The sequence below is a fragment of the Lonchura striata genome, chromosome 13 (assembly GCF_046129695.1).
Source record: "Lonchura striata isolate bLonStr1 chromosome 13, bLonStr1.mat, whole genome shotgun sequence".
NCBI classification, from domain to species: Eukaryota; Metazoa; Chordata; class Aves; order Passeriformes; family Estrildidae; genus Lonchura; species Lonchura striata.
Window position 1 is genome coordinate 13,497,714 of NC_134615.1, and position 18,440 is coordinate 13,516,153.

The 18,440-nt window shown below is 37.4% G+C and overlaps 2 long non-coding RNA genes across 2 annotated transcripts in view; one reads left to right on the forward strand and one right to left on the reverse strand.

The window, feature by feature from the left end:
• Window positions 1-15,903, forward strand: part of LOC144247034 (uncharacterized) — an 85,827-nt gene extending 69,924 nt beyond the window's left edge. Inside the window, exons 3-4 of the long non-coding RNA XR_013340729.1 lie at window positions 11,385-11,487; window positions 15,865-15,903. This is a non-coding gene — a long non-coding RNA (uncharacterized LOC144247034). The remainder of the gene's footprint in view (window positions 1-11,384; window positions 11,488-15,864) is intronic.
• Window positions 8,509-18,440, reverse strand: part of LOC110484400 (uncharacterized) — a 14,564-nt gene continuing 4,632 nt past the window's right edge. The window contains exons 3-4 of the long non-coding RNA XR_002467741.1: window positions 9,996-10,067; window positions 8,509-8,538 (exon numbers count right to left, since the gene is read on the reverse strand). This is a non-coding gene — a long non-coding RNA (uncharacterized LOC110484400). The remainder of the gene's footprint in view (window positions 8,539-9,995; window positions 10,068-18,440) is intronic.

Below are 18,440 nucleotides of genomic sequence, written 5' to 3' on the forward strand. Positions count from 1 at the left end.
TGACAACTTGCACTGACCCATGGGAATGCAAACATCTATCTCCTGATAACGTCGAGATAATGCACGTCACCACCGCAGCCAGCATGAGGACACTTGTCTTCACTCATTTTATATCCACTCTATCACATTCCTGGCCACACTTCGTATCTGTGCTTTCAACACACTCCATACATTCCTCCAGTGAAGTGCACAGCTCACTTGTTCAAACAGAACTGGGCAGCACAATTACACTTTCCTTGCCGCAGCTGAACAATACCCAAAAGCTTCTTAAAATGGATATTTTAGAAGGTCAGTATTTCACACCCTATTACTGAAGCAGCCTTCCTTTTTCTGTAATAAGGAGTTTGGCTGTAGCCTGAAGCTAGTCTTTCCTTCTACAAGACAGAAACAGTGTTACACTCAGTCTGTGAAATCTGGAAACAACTCTGGAGAAAAGCACACATGCAAGACTTCTTGTTTGCTATCCATTATTCTATTGATAATTTCTCCATCGTACTGAAACCATAACCTTATACTGCATCCTATCTGACAAATTAGCTCAGTTTCTAACATTAGAAATAGTAATAGAACTCTTATTTTTAGAATTCTTAACTTTTTTTTCTGGATAAAGACCCACGGCAAAAATGTTCCATTAATATTTTGAGGCTATTGCAGGGAAGATGGAAAAAATGTTAAACAAAAGAAAGAAATACTATAAAGAAGAATTGTGTTTTGTCTTCTGCCTGTTCCAAAAGTGCAGAATCGGAAAAGGGGAAAGAGAGCAGGCAAAGCCCAAACTGAAAATATTTCATTTTGTAGAAATGTATTTTTTTTAACATTTCTCTGGCTGGCAAATAAAAGCATTGACAGTCATGTGGAAAATAAAACCCTTCCCTCACTGAATTTTGTTTCAGAAAACATCTAGGAGGTTCTGACTGCATTTAACTCTTTAAAATCAAAATACAGTTGAGTTAGAACAAATATAGTGCTGAGATCAATTAATTTATACTGGTTTATATTGATTGCTTTCAACGCTGAAATGATTGTCATCAAAAGTTCATTACCTTTCAGGTATTTACAAGTGAGGCCAAGGTAACTGGTATTACCTGTTGGACTCCAGTGCAGCACAGGGGAGCTTCTCCTGTATCTGATGTTACCTCAAGGGAAGAGTCATTTGTCTCTGTTTCCATCTCAGATGTCTTCTCATTCTTCCCTGGAGATGACACATTGAATTAAACCATTTTTCTGGTGATTAGGAATCCAGCCTAAAGTCCACTGAATTCATGAGTGTGGATTTCAATGAGTGTCAGATGTGACCTGGATTTCTTGGCTGAGGCCACAGACTCTGCTTTAGGCTGCTGGTTTTTTCTTCTCCTGAAGGTCTGCTTACCAGTGTATTTCCAGAGGTGATAGAGATTTCACATTTTTGACAATGATGTCACTAATCTTACATCTTTTTAGTATAAATTTTCTTTGAAGAGCCTCCCCTCACTGCCCATTTTCTGGTATTTATCACTTGTGTTACAGTTTCTAGGTAGTGGTGTACATTGCAAAGTGAATTGGTCTGATATTCATCTTGAGAGACAAGCAGCATGATTTTTCACCTACCTGGTGGTAGAATGGATGAGCCACAGGAAACACATTTTAACTGGAAAAATTAAGATTTTAATTTAGAAACAAGTAATTTTTCAATTAAACCGTTACCAGATAATGATGTTGTGGCTCATGCCAAATTCCTTGAAAAGCAAGGAAAACAACACCTGAAGTTTAACACCAGTCACAGAAATCTGAGTGTCTTCAGAGATCTGAATGTTTGGATTTTTTTTTAATTACTTCTATTTTAAGGATACAACTTGTGGGTGCTGTTCAAAAGACTCTGAGTTTTTATGTACAATTGAATACAGTGGCCAATTTTCACAGAACAAATTACACTGTCAATTTACTGGTGCTATTCTAAATAAAAGGTATTTTCCTTGCACACCAACTATAAAACTTCAGTCAGTTACATTACACAGATTGATCTGCCTATGGTCGAAATTAGAAATTAAGATTTATTTATATGGGAGGGTGCTATGCATCTGTTCTAACCTCTTGACAAATTACTACACAATCCAGTGTCTGCTAATAAGGTATTCACAGACTCTGAAAATAAAACCCTCTTTGCCTAAAATCCTTCAGACCTATCAACCCTTAGAAATTAATCCTGGAAAACAGTTCTGCTATGTAACTCAAAGGTCAGTAAGATGGGGGAAGAATACACAGTGATTTTTGAAGGCAGTAAAAGAAGAGAGACCTTTAAGCAAATAAAAACAAATGAAGGACACTAGTTGACCCAATCTGCAGAAATGGGATGAAGAATGAAGAAGGAAGGCTGTGTTATTTGGGCTGATGGCTGTAAACTTCATTTTTACTTGTACCTGGAAATGCATAGGCACATGTTGCACAATTGGAGAACTTTGAGAGCAGGCTGCAAGCAAGGCATACTCTGGAGACCACATGAGAAAGAAACTGCTTTGTCATCTGAGTTTCCAGATATTTTTCAGCCTTAGGTACAACGCATTCCAGTAATTCAGCTTAAAAATTAATGCCCATAAATAATTGTATAATGTCTCCTACATGGATTCAAAGCATTGTAGAACCCATGGGTGATCACTTTTGCTACCATGGCTTTTGGTAAGATTCCTCAGTGTAGGGGGAACAGGAATTTCCTTTCTCTAACTCCCATCAGTTGCTCCTACCAAGTCAGCCTGCTGGAAGCCTCTCATTTAGGTCTGAGGTTGAAGCACAGCAAGGGGAAGAGCACCATCTGTGCTCAGCCACAGCACTCCTCCTCCCAAAAGACAAGCTGGACACATACAGTAAGTACACACATTTCAGAATATGAGACCTCCTGCCCTTGAGGCCATGGTCAGCAGGAGGGGTGACAAAGCAGAAGCCTGTGGTGCATGACAGCAGTCAGGGCAAATTAACCATTGCCCGCTCTATTCACAAAGAGAAAAGAATGGAGCCATTCAAGAGCAAATCCATCTGTCCCTGTGAGGGTTCACAAGAGTGTCAGTGAAACCTCACGGTCAACAGTCTCTAAGTGCTGGCACACAGGAATCCAGCAGAATCAGCATGGAAACTTGATGCTTTATCCACTGCCAGGGTGCCGTTTTCACAGCCTGTGTGCTTCCTGGCTGAGCAGCACTGGAATCTACCTGAAGGCTGAAGGTCTGTACAGTGCTACCTTTGCAAAGACCAGTGAGGGAAAACAGAGGCAAGGCAAGAAAACTGACCATTTTCATCACAAAGTGAGGATGGGAAGGAAACAACTGCTTATTTAACAGCCCATTATCATATTTCCACACAAAATATACTGACAACACACCTAGGAAACATCATTAGAACACCTTTATTAGGGACCTAGCGTATGTCTTTGTCTTTAGATGAACATGTTTGTATTCATGGACTGTCTGGAGAAGTCTATGAACTACACACTTAAACATAAACCAGCTTAATAAATGCTGCATTAGATATGATCACAGGAGAACTCGCAAAATATGGATCACAGGTATGGATTGCAGGTAACTGCAAGCACTGATGTCCTCCCATATTTGCAGAATGTGGACAAACTTCTGTGGAGCCTCCTCTGCCTCACGCATCTCAACAGACACTAAGTCACATTCTGGAGATAATATGTCAACTGGCAACATGGAGTCACTGCTCATCAAGGCATAGAAGATTATGAACACAGATTATGAGTATCTGTACAGTTGCTGGGAATACTAATGTCAGCATGTCTAAGGAGTGAAACCATAACTTTCCCCCCTTTCCTTTTCCCCTTCTCTTTCTCAGTTTAGGACAGACCAAGTCTAAAAAGCCTAGGAGAATGCAACAGTCCTCTGACCTCCTTCTGTAGGAATAATTTCCAAAAGGTCCAGGAGAATTTATGCCATTCCCTGAGTGGAAGACATCAGTCCCTCTTCATAGCCTTCCATGTCCTTTCAAACAGCCTTGATTGAAGTCCAAGCCTAAGAAATTCTAGGCATTTATGATGCCAGCTTTGTCATCATACTCGTGGGTGAGAGCTCCATCTTACCCACGCAGCCTGGAGTTTGCTTCCAGCAGAGAAGCAAACTAAACACTGATTTGGAACACTAACAGAGAATTGCAGTTAGTCCTTCCCTAGGTTTATTTGGAACTGTTCTCTTTCTTTGTATTTCCAGCAAACCCACTGGTTTAGCAGTAGTAGCTAATCCATTTTGTCAAAACATTCTTTTTGTGGAGCAGCACAAGAGAGTCCCAAAAACATACAGACCATGTGCACAGCCAGGCCTCTCCCTCCAGCCAATAAGAAAAGGCAGAATCTCACTGTGAGGACAGGGCTTGTGCAAGGGTCACCCATTATCTAGAAGAAATACTTAAAACTCACTAACGTCCAGAATGGATGAGGTTTTAGATCAGATGGAATAAAGATTGCCAAGGAAACGTAATGCCCGATGCTTACCTTAAGCTAGCTGCTTTATACTTGCTCTTGAGTAGGCCTTACATTTTTCATCATTAAATAGAAAGAGCTATTAAAAAATACCAAATAAGAAGAACATAAAGGTGTATAACAATCATAAAATAATATATTTTATCTAATGTTTCAGCTGTCTGAAGATTAGTTTTCTGGTGTAAAAGAGATAACTATATATCTTCTGATTTTATTGGCTGCAGATTACACTAATTATCATAAAAAATTACTACCACTAATAAAAATTCTATTATAAGTTACTTATAGTAATCTCTAGGGTACTATACTTAGCTTAGAAAAGATCGCAATTACACTGCATTACAGGGAGAATTTGTTTCCTGAAGCAGCTTTAACACTGTTTCTTTTAACACTTTAAAGTTGTTGAGGTTTTTTTTTCCTCTTTCCCTTTTCAGGTCAAATGTTGCCTGTTATTTTCACTGTGCAGGATGTGATTTTATCCCAGAATAATGATCCATCTCTGTTGCAAGTGACGCAAATGAAGTTTTAAAATCACAAATATCTGGGTGGGTTTCACCTCCCGAGGGGGTTAGCATGTCTCAATGGAAGGATACATAAAAGGGAAGACCTAACACTCTCCGCCCAAAGGGAAACACATTCTGTATAAAATTGCTGGAAGCTAGTGGGTGTTCACGAAAAATACAATGTTCGGATTTTATTTGACAAGACAACAATTGTTATTTTCCCTTTTAGATACTTCGCATTTTACCATCTGTGAGGTTGATGACTCTTAAATGACCTTAAATCATACTGCTGTTAATGGCACTGGTTACAGGCAAATGTGGAATTCTGTGTGCTACCTGCCTCAGACCGAACATCAAATTAAATAGCTTACTTTGATAGCTGACAGTGTAGTAAATAACCTCAAAGTCCAACTAATTAAAACAAAATTGAAACAGTGGCCATTTCTTTTAGAAAGGGTTTCAATGCTTCAATAGCAGGGCTAATCAACATCTTAATTAACAGTCATATAAAATGAAATAGCCCATTTGAGTTGCTTTAAAATAGACAACTTATTTATGCAAAGACTAGTGGCATATTAATTACTAACACTAAGAAAAAATACGTCTTTGAGCTTTACAGCTTCCTTTGCAGCCAAGTGTTTGAGAACTAAATTGTGGAAAAAGCATATTACAGTAGTTAATTTTATGACAGACATGAACCAGAAGCAGAAGTGAATGTGGGAAAGTCTTGTGGTGTGTTTCAGTTTTCTAGTTGTTTCTTTTATTCCAAATGAGATTAATTAATCAAAGTAGCCCCATAATATTCCTATTCTATTTAAGTTAAACATCCAGGGTTTAGTCCTGGGAGACACTGACCAAACTGGCTGTGATCCAATAGAACAGTTAACTCCAAGCAAAGGCATCTTCCCACTGGAGCTGGCCAGCTCAGGAGCCTTTGGTTCAGGAGAGCTCAGGAGCCTGCAGGACTGACCCCTCTCCTCCCTGATCCTGCAGCATGCACACGCACTCCACACTGACCCAGGCGAACAATCAAAGGGCTACTCATTTGAGTAAGCATTTCCAGGATCAGGTCCCAAATGACTCATCTCCAATTAGTCTATGCCAGGTTGTATCTTTAAATAGCTTTCATTTACTAATGTGTGTGAGGGAGGAGCAGCAGAGAGGAATTACATTTCCTTTCCTAATTACTTTACTTTTGTTGACATCTTGGAATAAGTTTTTACTTTCAGAGAAGAGTTGATTTACACTACAGAAAGAGCACAGCAAGGCATGAGAAAATTATTTGCCCTTCCTCCTGCTAGGCATCCATTTCCTTTTCACTGTTGCTAACAATGTGCTAACTATTTATGCATTTGTCAAAGGATCCCAACATAAGAAAACTATATTTAAATCACTTCACTACAAAGTGAAAACACAAGGTAATGATTCAGACCCTATTTAAGTAATGATAATATTTGTACAGACTGCCTGGCGAGCATCCTGGAAGGTGGCAGGAGCTCAGTGCAGTCCTACATGGTCAGCAAAATAAAATTGAAATAGCATTTAATTTTCTTTTTTAAAAAATAGATTTTCATTTCAGACCTGAAAATATGCACCATAATGTCTCATTCTCCTGATTAAAGCCTGATTACACTGCATTTTTCAATGAAGCTGAAAATGAGGCATGTTTGTTAATAAGAGATTCATTGGACCTTGTAAGTGCCCAAGACAAAATTTTATTTGTCTCCATCAACGAGTAACTTTGCTTATTTTGCAGGGTTTGCACACTCAATCACCAGCTAGAACTAATGGTAACTCAGACTGCCTTGCCCAGCCCAGCCCAGCCCAGAATTTAAGGACAGGAGGATGAGGGAAACTAACTGGGATTCTCCATGTTGGGAGTGTGTTGAGACATTGACAAGGTAAAAAGGCAACACGTTGTACCTGCTCCACAAAGGATATCAACCCCTCTGCTGTCAGTCTGGCTCTTCTTACAAGCTGTGGATATGCATAACCTCATACCCAAAACTTGGAAATCAAGTATGAAACCCAAACATTACCACAATTTATCTAAAGTCAGTCATATAATTAGCAAAGGCACTGCAGAAAATTGTACCTTTCACTGAATTCTTAAACACAAGAACAAATGGAAAAAAGCACTGATATGCATTTTAGACACCAAAAAAACCATATTGTTTTAAGGACAGATTTGCAAACAGTTTCAGAAGTCCCATACACTTCTGTTTTCAAACTGGGTAGCTAACAAGAGTCTGTAGAATCTGTAGCACGCTCAGGTTGTCTAAAAGTCTGACCCTCTAAAATCCAGATGTTTTGCAGCAGATGACAACTGTAGATAAACATGCACATCTGCCAAACTTGATAGGTTCCTAAGATTTGCAGAGTTAAGAATGCAATCAATTTTCTATTTATTCACCCATACTATACACATATATTTGATCACATTGCAAATTATAAGTGCCACACGTAATTTTATCACATAATTCACATTAATTTCCAATTCAGTTAGGGAGGAGACAGAAGCTGCTAAAATGGCTACATGCTTCCTCTCTTCTTCCTTGCACATTGTATGACATAGTAAAATAATCCTGCCAGAGTGGGATTCCACTCAGACCCTGGGATATTGTGACTTACATTTACTGGGAACTATAGAAGTGAAATTTCAACTGTTGAAGATCTCACTTTGAAACATAACACCTGGTAGCCATGAGAGAGGAGAAATGAGATTTAATCCAAGTACATATAATGTGAGAAGTTGGCTGTCTTGCTAAGAAACACAGAAGTCTTTGAATCACTGGGGATGGATAATGGCAACATGATAAATTGCATCCATCTTGGAGGGAACAGAGAGAATCTGAGAAAAATTCAGGAATCATCTTGCTAAAAACTGTAAAACCAATAAAACAAGCAGATTACTGAGGAAAATCACTCAACCACATAGACACACCTAAATGACAACACTAAAAACGTTGACAGAGAACCACTTCGATAGCTTCTGTTGTTCTGTTCTGAAAAAATCCTCTGTTCCCTTTCTTTTCTTCTGTTTTCTTTGTTGCAATTATGTAATTACCATTTCCCATGTTCCTTGTGACCTTTGATTTTCCTTCCCAATTTCCATAAGATACAAGGAACCCAAGACACTAAAACTGTTCCACTAAATAATAGCAAGAGGGTAACGCTGGTGGGCAAGAACGTAATAGGAATCAGAATAACTTTATTAGCTTTAAATCTAAGCTCAAGAATGAATTCATATTTTTCTTTTCCTGGTATAAACACTCAAAGCCCTAAGTATCTTATGGGGTTTAAACAATAACTGGAAGACTATGAACTAGCAGCAATTTTATTAAAGCTTTGCCCTAAAGGAAAATTAAGACTTATTCTCTTCCTTTTCTAGGGAAATAGAGCGCTTCAATACTATGTATGCTTTTCATTTAATGCATATGTCAATATGCTTTAAAAACATTATTTCTAGCATTGAAAGCTCTGCCTAAGCAAGAGTATTCTGATTAGGTACATACCTGGCTTATGTGAAAACTTTAAACTGTGGTTCATGCCTGGGTACTGGTAGGAAATTACATTCACCTGACCAAAGAGAGGCAGCAAATGAAACATATGGATGATTCAAAACATTGTTCATTTACAAGTAGATCAAATGGCCTACATGACCTAATGCAGTGGTCTGCCATAAACAACCTAACATGAAAGAAGTGGTGAGAAGAGAAGTAGTTTTCCTGTTCTCTTGGGAAAAAGAAGACACATATATCAAAATCCAAAAATGCTAAAAATATCTTATTGAGGCAAGTACTGACTCTTTGCTGGAATATTAATTCCATCAACTTAGATTAGTTTCCTCTAAGCATTTTGTAGTTAGGAGTACAATGCTACTCACATCATGTGAAAACTCATCCTGTTTCAGAAAAATTACACAAGGATTTTACATTACCATTTTTTTACCAGCAGTAAATCAACACAGTGATATAAACACAAAAGACAAAAAGAGGTTCCTACCCTCCAACACAATGCTTTTTCTTAGTTCAATCCAGCTATGACATGAAAGCATTGTACACTGTACTTCTAAATTTTGAAATGCGAATTTCCTCAAACCTTATGAGTCAGGGGAAGAAAGTTGCAGGAGAGGTTTTCCTCAAGAACAGGTTCCCAGGTAAGTGCTTGCAGGGCTTGTACGGGCTGCTGGGAGTGCAGCTGTAGTCACAGGCTTTGAAGTCCTGCAGAACATTTCATATCTCATGTCTCCTTTGGATGCAATTTCATTAACTTCAGAACAAATCTGTAGAAATCTAGCTAATCTCCCAATACTAACAGGGCCTTTGTTTAGATTGCTGATTAAAAGATATTGTATCTGATTCCATTTCGAATGAGGAAATGTTTTATAAGCGATCCTCTGCTGTGCATAGTAATGTGAGGCAAGGTGGGACCCTTCCCAGCTTTGATGGTGCTGAGATCCTCCCAGCTGCTTTCTAGTTACACAAACCAAACCAATTAGCTTCTAAGGAGTGGAATGTTTCCCAAGGCCTGTTTTCCATAGTGCTCGTTAACTGAAAGCCCATTAGTTTGAAGGGGCTTCCTCTGTAAGCGAGGAGCAGCAGCCCGCAGCCTGCCCCACCACACCCGCTCCCCCAGCGTTACTGTGGGCATGTGCCACTTGTCTCCCAACAACTGACTTAATGTGGAACTTGGGCTTAGTTCAAGTTTTGCACCCTTCAGCTTTGTTCACTTCGAAGCAATTCTTGTATTAAATGGCCAAAGCAAAGATCTCAAACTTTATTTACCATGTAACCTGTCACTGTGATAAAAAAACATAAAGCCTTTTTCAACTTTCAAGGAAGAGACAAGACTTGTTTAGTTTTCCCTGGCAGTTACTTCTGCTTTGCAAACCCCATTCAAATGCAGACAGTTACTTTTGAACAGTGAGAGAAGGTGTTAAATTGAGATTATGGTAAACAGCAGATTTCTTTAGTTGGTGAAGAAATTATTTCATGAAGACACAAGAGAATTAAGCAGAGTTTCATGTCACTTACTGTATGTGCTGATCAGAGAGTGAATGATGAGTTTCTTGCTGTGGACAGCTGCTCTGTGGAATACTGTGCAGACTTCAGGTGGAAGAAAAAGAAATTCATGCTTTAAAATGGAAAAAAAAACCAAACAAACAACTTCTTAGCCCTTTTGTGCAAAAAATAAACAGATCTTTCTTGCCAGATTTATTATTCTATTTACATGTTGCCTGAATGTGTCTAAGAATATTTTGAATTTTTTTTTCTTCTGTGTATCATTTCACTATTACTGTGACAGCTTGCTTCTGTCAAAGAGAAAAGACTCTTTCTCTTTATTATATTCACCAATGCTGAGATCTAGGACTTTTTTAGTCTGAAGGGAATGCCACTTTGGTTGATGAGATCTACATAATTCTAGCTATGTTGGGTACCTAGTTATAAATAGGCAGAAGAGATGTTAAATGTTACTACTATACTGTAAAAGATGGAGCAAGCAGGTATTCCCCACAAACTAGGCTTTATTTTGTAATTCTAACTAGATAGCAGTTATCACTTCTTTATGTTAGTTCATAAGTATATTTAATAGGCATATAAAAAGGCAAATGCTATAGATCAGATCTTTTCTGTACACATAAAAATTGTTACTAGGGCAAAACATTTATCAAAATAGCTGACATTCTAACAGGGCACCACCCCCTGCTGAGCTGGGACCAAACTTGTGTGACGTAGGCAACCTCCAGCTAGAAAGAAGAGGCCTCCAAATGATGCTTAGGGACTAATGAGAAACAGACTGAACTCTTCCCTTTAACCATAAATGCAAAGCTGTCCATTTTTCTTCTCTCCATAGCAGGGCATGAATGGCCAGGGCTCTGCTGCCATTGACTCCCTCTGTTGGCTGTATCCACGTCCTCGAGCTCCTGGCTTTCAGATGGCATGCACATATGCTATTCAGAGCAGCACAGACTGTCATCTCCTTATCTAGTGTGTTATGTGACTACTGAAGTGCCACATGGTTGAACACCAGGAAACATATTGCTTGCTTTCACTATCAATGACCTAGCGGGAAGAATATGCGAGAGAGGAAATTTGCGGTGTGATAAACTGGGGCTGAGACTGGGAAGCAGGTTTAAACAATGGAAGAACTTGAGAAAAAAAGTGACTACTAGCTTCAAAGATGAAATGCTTGGCCTGTACAAAATGGGGTGCTGCTTATTTAACAGGAACAATACATTAATGGATAGGGCTAGTGCATCAATGCAATCAGAAAACAGAATATAAACTTTTCCTGTTTATGAAGTGAATGTCTTTCAACATACCAAAAACTCTTAGTAAAGCCTGTGATTTCTCCTTTACTTTCTGCATTATGCAGATGATCACATTTCTAACAATGTAGTTCAAGCCAGTTTCCATTCCTAGGCATGCAATATATTTGTGGAGTGTTAAATCCTGCAAGACTGCGTGTCGTCATTACTACTCAATACGGTAATTCAGCAAATGACTTCAGCTTCAGATTCATGAGGTAAGAAACAGCTTTGAGCACACACCACCTGCCTTCAGGTATAGGTGCAAGGCAAAATCACAAAGGAAAAAAATAAACACTTCTGCGCCCTAAAGTACTAATTTAAATGCACCCATTGCATCAGAGCTGTGTAAGAACCTCCACTGCCGTGACATTGTTAAACATAATAAGTTAATACAGTCAAAGAATATTATTGTTGGGATCTAAATTTATGTTATATTAGAACACTTGCATCTCTATTTTGCATGCTGCCACTTAGCTTAAGGAGTAAATTCCACTGGAAAAACATGCATAGAGGATATTCCAACTCCAAATTATCCAATCTAAGGTCACTGGTTTTACTGTGGAAAATGGAACAACTTAGGGACTTGTACAGAATTTAGGTTAAAATAGAATAGTGCCTTCATCCGTACAAAGGCTTTTTTACCTATAAAATAAAAGGTACTAGCAGAACATCATATTCAAATGCTGAAGCTTTCTATTATCCTCTGTTAAATAGTTACTGAGTAGACACACTACTATATAGCTATGTCCTCAAAACAATTTGATGGACTTCATCTAAAACTTACAGTTTACCAGAAGATAAGATTAGGTTACCGGAACCTACATAATGCATTCAGTTTTTTTCATTCTCTTTTAATTCTTAATTTGGAGTCAAATTAGCCCGTATTCAAAACAAATTACTGTCTGTTACTGAACTGGATTTAAAGCAGGTTTCAGCACTATTCTGAATTGTGGCCACCGCTTTTAAGAAGTTGTGTTTAAGATAAATCAGATTTAGTAAAAACAAATTAAGTCAATTTTCATTATTTTCCTTACTATTGAAATTCCTTATGAAATATCAAATATTTGTGCTCCAGTTATTTCTTTATACTGAAAAAAGAAGTAAATGTGATTTTAAACAAAGGAAGATAAGCATCTTCCTTTGCCAGTGATGTGGTTTCATTTGTTCCAAAGTACCATTCTTCTTCTTTGTTAAAATGGTGTCTTTTAGGCATGCATTGGAGCATATTAATAAAAAATAAATTTGAGGTTGAGGCTGATTAAAACTGAAAGTAAGACTCAATCTGACATGTTATTTTGATTGGGTTTTCAAAGTTCACATAGTTCTAGTTCTAATTTATGTTATGTGCGGTATATGTCTTCTTGGTTGAACAATTACATTATTCTAAACAATTATATTGCTATGATACACATAATGTGTGGCTCCTGAGCATAAAGTTCTTTAATGATGGCAGACTGTAAAGTGGTACAGTTCACTTTTAAAAGGTCATGCATCTTTTTTCAGTAGATTAACATTTTATCTTTTAATGGTGTTAAGAAAAGCTCAAAGATTCTAACAGATGGAATATGGAAAGCTTCTATTGGAGAAGATCAATGTGTTAAGCATCAATCTAAGTCCAGAAACACAACTATTTAATGATGCTTGTTCTTGTTTTATTTTAAATTACCATTGTCTTGACTGTTTGAATACTAAAATTATGTTTTCATATTTAAAAGAAATGGACCATTACCATCTGACACAGATATCTACGTTTGTGTTGTATTTTCAAGAACACTTCTTCATTGTATAAAATAAGAAAAGTTCCTTAAATAATTAGCTTACCCCTAGGTTAATGGCCTGTCACTTTGACATCCAAATAAATGCAGTAGAATGATCCCAACAGCAACATGAAGGATAATTTTATGTTGCATTGACTGAGTAAGTTTGCAACAATTTAAATGGATATGCGCTTTCAAGTCAAGTCTCTTGTGTAACATGATGTTGAACTTTTAATGTAGGTGATATGAAATTATGATGATATTTTTCAAGGATGTATTTAGGTACTGAATATTTTCAAGAATATTTTACTATTATTATGTTCTATTATTCTATTACCTGTATTTAAAAGAACAAAATCTAAGCATTTCTGTTGCCCCAATAACTTCAGACCTCAAAGGAAGAAAGTGCTGTGTCTTTTCAGGAGACTAAGCTCTTCTGAGCTGCTACACGCTTCTGTCTACTTTTATAAAATAACTGGTATGACAGAGTAACATTATTGGTTTTCTGTGTGATAAAGTAAATACAAATATAAAAAAATAACAGTAGGGGGTCAAGCTGCTTTGTAGAAAGTTATCAGACAGCTCCTAAAGACTGTCAAGCTTATGTGTCTGTAGTGTATATGTGCATTTCTCAAATATACTCGTATTTCAAGTTCCTATTATCCCCTTGAGCCAGGCCTGCTCACAACAAAAGGATTTCCAGAAGAAGGTAAAACTCTAGTGGAATTAGGGATTCTCCTCAGGGTCTTTGGATGTAACTGCTATTAACCATCAGGAAGAGAAGTTACACTCGAGTCTCCACCTTGGCTTATGAGTTCATACATTTCAGGAGCAAATACAGCCTACAGATGTGACTTCAATTGCTGTACAGCAGAACAAAATGGTGAGTGCTGCAGTCACACAGCTCTTGCTGGCAGTATTCTTCCTTCTTACGGAAATGCATAACAAGATTTTGATAAACTACCGATTGAGCTAAACCAGACTCAAGAGCTTACAAGGATAGCTGTGTTTTCAGAAAAAAATTACTAAGCAATATTAACTGAATATATTTAAGCACAATCCATCCACACACACAAATCAATAAAATATTTGTTGCTCAGGCTACAATACCTAAAGGGTTATTTAAAAGACACGTTCAAAGAATAACTGATATTTCGTAGTTTAGCCTCATGTTAGAGAGAAACCTTAAAACTTTCAGTTTCTATTCTACGACAAGTCAAGGGCACTTCCACCCCACCCCTTCCCAGGGATTTTTTGGAATCTTATACTGCACAGAGTTAGTCAGTTTCTAAGTGCTGGGACCTAGGAGGTAAGTTGCCCTTTACTCATATATAATCTTCCTGTAGTTGTGTCCTATTCATCTTTTTCTCTCTATAGCAATGAGGTTTTGCTTTAATTTATAGGAATTTACTTTAGAATTGAATAGAATATACCAAAGGTTGTAAGTGCTATCAGCTTCACCATTAGTTAAGACTGTACTCTCTTAAAGAAGAGCCTAGTTCTAGTTCTCAGGGGAAGAACAGATATAAACTGAGGCCAATACAAGTTAACTTTTTGGAGTACTTGGGCAGAAAATTCCAAAGCTGCCAACAGAAGCTGCTCCTTCTTTTCCCAGTGCTAAAATATTTCAGCAAAGGGGCCAGTGTTTATTTCAAATACCCCAGCATGGCTTGTTGATAACCATTGTCTTTTGGTTAAAACAATTTTTAAGAATTCAGTAACCATAAATTATATTTAAGTTTTTACTGCTTCAAGGAGATAGAGCAAGGTATTGCACTAATCAAGCAAGCTGCCATATTCCCACTGATTTCTGTTCTACTGGACTTAAAATACAGCCCCACAATTTGCTCTGAAAAGGTGACAATTTCACATCGAAAGACTGCAAAAGTGACCAGCAGACATTGCTGGCAATCTGATCATCCAGAAGCCACTGGGCATTTAAGACAATGGCTAAAATACCTCTTTTAAGTAGTTGAAATATTCAAAAAAATCTTCTTGCTCCTTTGCTTGCTCTAACCACTTCCTTTTTTGATGGAACTCTAAAGTCTTTCTCATGCAAGCTTCAGTGTCACTTTGAAACAGAGAGACAACTTCTCCCCCTGGATTAGACAAACTAAAGCAATAAAGCCAGACACTGTGAACGTGCTAAAACCAACACTCAGCCTTATGAACTCAGTAATTCCTCATGAACTCACTTCATAGCTTCATATACTGACTGGGTAAGGAAGCCAAAGTAGGAAGTCCTCACCAACCCTGAGAATGGCTCAGTGAGGACAGACCAGAGTCACTGAAGGGCAGCTCTGTGTGCTAACAGACCATGACATTGAGGCAAAAATTACTTCCAAAAGTATGATAGCTAGCTGCATAATACAAAGAAATTTACACTGTGCTTTATTCTAAAAGTGGGAAATAATGAAGAAAGCAGAAATATTTTCCCACTACATCTGAGTAGTAAGAGATGATGTTAATCCAAGAAAAAAGTTTACAAACCCAGAATGCCACAAAATAATCTAGTGCAGCCACCAAGTCTGCAGGTCACTATATCTAAAATATGGTAAGGAAAGTATTGATCTACTCGGTTTCAAATTACAATTTTATTATGGTTTTTTTGTTCGTGATGTTTCCACATTCCTCACTATCTGAGACCAAAATGCTTCCTTTCCATGGCTACTCCCCAGCAGTAGAGGCCAAATTATAGACCTGTAAACAGCTCTGGGATGCAGTTGTTCTGCCTGAATTTGCAAGGACTAGACACAGAATTCTAGAAAGGAGTATAAATGGTTACACATTAAATGGACCCTAACCTGCTTTCTCTCCTCTGTCTTTGCTCTGCAGAGCTGGCAACACCAGAAGCAGTAAATACTTATGTTTTGTCACTTGAGTCAGCACATATAATTCTTCATACACATAGGAACTAGCTCTGCTGCAGAAGAAAATACCATTTTTACAATAACTTTTCACAGTGGAACTGTGCCTTAAATCAAACAAGCAAGTACTGAGTCAGCTCAGTGGCAGAGCAACAACAATTTGATCTGCTACGTGGCAAGCTTTGGTTTGGAGATACTAAACAATTCTTCATCCTGGGCCCCAGGCTTGTAAATATGATAGAAGATGATGCAATGCATTTAGACTCTGGGGAGAAAAGGAACAGTCATACCACTCTTGAGAAACCCTTTGTGAAGAAAAATTTATTGTGTGCCCCCAGGTGCAAAGGCTATGGATGAAATGCAACTCAATAAAGACAAGTCAAGGTGTTTCAAGAAAGCTAATGAACATTTCAGTATTTGCACTTAGTCAGATAAAGCAGTTTTCCAGCTGAGTAAGGAGACAACAATCATGTGAGTATGATTTCTATGTGATAACAAATGCTCCCACAGGTTTTTTTTAAACTTCATGTTTTGTTTTTGTCTGGTACAAAGATGATCTTATTAATTAAATCTAATCAGCTGTCCACCTTTATGCTTCCCTTTACTTTTTTTATGTCCTTTTTGAGATGAGTTGTAATTCTTTTATGAGGGTCACCTGTCTTTTAAGCAGAGTAGTAGCTTAGTATTTTCTATATACAGAGCAGTCTTGGATACCCTTTACTTCTCATTCTATAAAATGGTAAAAATGTCAATTGAGAGGTATTTTATAATTTATGTGTTCTGTTTGATTTTCTTGTCCAACTGCAGCTGATGAGACATATAAAAGAAGTGCTTAACATCTTATTGCGCACAGACAGAATATCAACATGAGCACTAGGAATTCATAACACCTGTGGAAAGAAGTCTTGCACATATGCCATGAGATATAAGATAATATTTTCAAGGAATGCCCATTACAGCATCCAGTCAAGCTTCTGAAAGGATTTTTCATAAACCATGCTGGCTTGATAATGAATTCAGATAGAAAACATGATGTTAATTCAGCTATTCCTCTCTTACTCCTGGATTAAAAAAAAAATTTTTTTTAGCCTCTGAGTACTTCTGTGATCTGATTTCTTACACCCTGCAGGGGACAGCATTGGGTAAAGAAAAGTAGAAATCATATGATAAAGAAGCATTTGCTTCCAATTATCAAATTATGTTTTGTTAATTGAGAGACAAATTTTTTTTTGGTAAGATGGCACAAATCCTCTCTATCTCTTCACCCTTTAACTCTTCTGAATTATGAATCAAAATTATTTTGGTTACACAGTTCATTTTGCTATCACTAGTGAGAAAGATTCCCAACAATTTGTAGTCACACCACCATTACTAATGAAGAAGAAATGCTGCATAGCATTGCTATAACTTAGGGCTTTCTTCTCATGACAGGCTGTGTAACACTGTTTTTCAGCAGCTATGCTGAATCCCCTCTATGGTGTCAACATAGGTATCAGTTTGCAAGGGAAAAGAATTGCTATTATGGTATCATCTTTCATTAAAATATATATGTGTGTGTATGGACATGGACGCACACACACTCAAGGTATTTCTGCCTGTAAAAGTTGTATGTAAATGAAAGACACAAAGTGTTTGTTTTTATTTCCCTCAGCCATTGTTGAAAAAAATCAGTGTTTTCTCCACCACAAATAAGCCTGTATTTAAAAGCCATCTTGCAAAAGGTATATGGTAGCCTTGTTTATTTTGGACAGATGCAAAGAAGTATGTCTGAACTTCTGCCAGTGATCAAAGGAACTGATGATGTAGAACAGATTCATGGGCCATGTCCTATCAGCCTGCACTTTACCCGTCATCCATCATCCAAACCCTAAGCCTTTTTCTGAGTGATGATTGCACCCTAAACACATAAAATTAATCACCACTCTATGCTGGCCAGGTGTCTTGCCTCCAGAAATTATCTCATTGCAGTAAAAGAACTGCTAGAATCTGATATCTGTACTGTAATTTAATTTAAGGAATACTGCACAGTAACACTAAGATTGATTTACATATCTGAAAAGTTTCTAGTTTCACAAAGCCAATACAAATTCTTGGAGAAATATGTAATTGGAAAAAAAAATTGGTTGATCATAAAATAAGGGCATCTGAATATTTATTAACTTCTGGAATCTTCAGTTGATGCTTTCTACTATAATCATACCTTAATATTGGGTTTAAAATGCAGCTTGCAAAACTAGAAAGGCCAGGCAGGGATTTGAATCCGTATAAATTCAGTATTGGACTCATTTGTAAGCAAAACCGTACCTCCAGGAGACTGGACTTTACATAAATAGCATCTACTTTGCTTTTCAGAGTTCTTCTTTATGTAAATTATTTCTGTTTATCTGTTTCTTTTTTCCTCTCCTCAGAAAACAAAAGAGAAATCAACCAGCAGAAAATTAAACTATTTTATACATCTCTACTTTTGAAAAGACAATAGAGAAATTGTGGGTAATGAATAGGTCAAATATATGTATTTTTGTGAAATGCAGAATTAAAGGTATG